The 2,870-nt window shown below is 44.4% G+C and overlaps 1 long non-coding RNA gene across 1 annotated transcript in view; it reads left to right on the top strand.

Annotated features, from left to right (window-relative positions):
- The window catches only part of LOC108287296, a 4,514-nt gene extending 1,906 nt beyond the window's left edge, over window positions 1-2,608 (top strand). Inside the window, exon 3 of the long non-coding RNA XR_001818276.2 lies at window positions 2,381-2,608. This is a non-coding gene — a long non-coding RNA (uncharacterized LOC108287296). The remainder of the gene's footprint in view (window positions 1-2,380) is intronic.
- Window positions 2,609-2,870: the final 262 nt, after the last annotated feature.

The following is a 2,870-nucleotide window of genomic DNA, read 5'->3' as shown; positions in this document are numbered from 1 at the left end:
GAGTCTGGCTCTGTCGCCCAGGCTGGAGTGCAGTGGCATGATCTCAGCTCATTGCAACCTCCACCTCCTGGGTTCAAGTGATTCTCCTACCTCAGCCTCCCAAGTAGTTGGGATTACAGGTGCCCGCCACTGTGCCTGGCTAATTTTTGTATTTTTAGTAGAGATGGCTGGGGTTTCACTATGTTGGCCAGGCTGGTCTCGAACTCCTGACCTCAGGTGATCTGCCTGCCTTGAATTCCCAGAGTGCTGGGATTATAGGCACGGGCCACAGGGCCCGACCCACTCATTTTACTTAATTAGACAATATAGTTAATTGATTAAAAAGTCCTAGTGCACATCACGGCAATCTATGTAAATACTTGAAAACGTATTTGTTTATGCAGTGAACAATTAGTAAAGAAAACAGGTACTTTATTAATTTTTGTGGATATTGAAATGCAGTGAGGGGGTATAATTATTGTGTCAGAACTCTGGTGTGGGACTTAGGGCAAGAATGCATCCAACTGTAAATTGTATCTAACCTCAGTGAACCCACTGGCTCTCTCAGCTGCCTCATGCTGGATGGCAAATTCGTGACTGGTGGAGATGGAGGGACAAACTGTCACTTTCATCGAATCTCCAGTCTAGCAGGAAAGTCCTCATATTTCAGAATGTCATATTGTGCCAGAGATTTCATTATCAAAGAAACTGCTTCCCAGCAATATTGTTAACCTGACTGTTCCTCAGGTGGATATAGAGGGGAAAAAAAAAAGAATAACTACAACACAAAATTCTGCAAGTATCATAAGATATGTGAAACACTTGGCAAATATTAAATTTAGGGTTAGGGTTAGGTTTCTGAATTATGTAAATGTTAATGGAAATGCCATCCATGCCTTGGAGCTTGAAATCAGGAGACCCTAATCATACTCTGTGAATATGACAGGAACTCAGCAATATCTTTAGTTCAGATCCCAGCTCACTCATGAATTCACTCTGTGATCTTGGGTCATAGCCCTTTTCAGCATTCTTTCTTTGTCTCATGTCAGAGACAAAGATAGAGATAAACTTTCTGAAATGGTCCAGGATTAAGTGAGATGAGTTATGCAAATCTGTCAGTAGAGGGTCTTGGACTACAAAAGATGACAAAATAACCCACGTAGAAAGGAGGGTGGGATAGTCTTTGAATAGTTGTGGGCAGTGAAGAGGTGACTTTGTGCCCTGTCTCTCCAGATGTTTGCATCAGCAGTATCTTCTATTTGAGCAGACTTTCTCCATCAACAGTTGAAATAGAGAGCTCATGTTTTTAAAGCTGTCATCTACTTGGGAAGAAGTACAGATGTATCTGTAACTCTGGAGAAAGATTTCAATGCCTGTCATTTGAGCTCCATGGGATGACACACTTGTGACCAGTAAGCAAAATAGATGACAGACTCTGAGTACAAGAGGCATCTATCGAAGCCACTGGAATTTAGAAGAGCTACCTGTGGAGGAGATGTATGGGACTCTGTTCTCCCCAGACCCTGGGTCTGTTCTCATGAGAAGCATCTCACTGAGGGCACAGGCCACAGCATTTACTGTTTTGTAGATAGCATTCCTGGGGTTAAACATGGACCTGTCAAGGCTCAATGGCACAGCCTTCAAGCAAACACTGAGAGAATATCCCTCCAAAAGAGATTGAGAAGAGCACTGAACGTTAAAAAAAATGGTTTTCTAAGTAAAATATGGATAATTAGCAACATTAACTGTATGTTGAAACTGCTTGAAAAACAGGAGTTAAATGTCTCTGATGTGAAATCATCCCATGGAAAGTGCCAGAAAGAAATCTTTCCTGTGTGTGGTGGTATGCCACTGAGGGGTGTGATGTATACCTTGCATATGGTGACAGCCTGTAATCCAGCCACTCGAAGGCTTCACAGTATGCTTGTGCCACCATAACCCATAGCCACCTTTGTGGGTGAATCTGGGGTGCTACTGAGGAGATCCCAATGGGGAAAAGGCAGGGCTTACTCAGTGACAGGCATCTGCTCTGTAAAGGCTGTGCACGTTTCCCCTGTCCATTTCTTCTCAACTTCCAGAGGAACTGCCTACTTCTTACATCCTCTGACACAAACAGCCCCACCCAAGTTGTGGCCAGGATGCCCGGTAAGCCACTGTGCCCTAGGCTGGAGCAGCGGCCCTGCAAGTAATCTGTCATTCATAGATCAGAGGGTTCCTGTGTCATCTAAGTGGGAAGGAGGAAGCATTTCCAGAAGAAAGAACCAAGAGAGAGTGTCTGTGATGTTCAGCTGAACAACACACCTTTTTATCTTTTATTAATGAAAAATGTTCTAGATATCAAGCAATATTTTAATACAAAGCAATAGGGTGAGAGTTTTTTTATTCCATATTCTATTTGCAGCCTCTCTGTAAGTCCTACCTTGAAAAATTGGTCAGAGGCTCTTTCTGGCATCTGCAGAGGTTCTCTGAGGTTCACTTCAGCCAGTAAAGAATTCCTTCTCCTTAACTGCTGTTGCCGTTGCTGCTGCTGAGAGTGCTGGTAGAGGCCAGAGGATTCAGTGGAGGAGGCACATAGGGCAGCGGTGGGAGTGGAGAGGGACAGGGAAGGAAAGAAGCGAGGGAGGAGAGCACCGAGCACATTTTTCTGCCCGCCTGAGGAGCCAGAGCAGCCCTGGCCCCGTGGCCCTGCCAATGCCACCTGCCCGCCAGACAAAGCCAAGAACCCACACCCGCAGCAGATCTTTTTTTGTGCAAATCTTTTACTTAGATTAAATTTTTTTCCCCCCCATTTATTTATTTTATTGCATTTTAGGTTTTGGGGTACATGTGAAGAACATGCAAAATTGTTGCATAGGAACACACGTGGCAGTGTGATTTGCTGCCTTCCTCCC

This window comes from Cebus imitator, unplaced genomic scaffold, assembly GCF_001604975.1.
Source record: "Cebus imitator isolate Cc_AM_T3 unplaced genomic scaffold, Cebus_imitator-1.0 Scaffold339, whole genome shotgun sequence".
Classification (NCBI taxonomy): domain Eukaryota; kingdom Metazoa; phylum Chordata; class Mammalia; order Primates; family Cebidae; genus Cebus; species Cebus imitator.
This window is presented reverse-complemented; position numbering and strand designations above follow the sequence as displayed.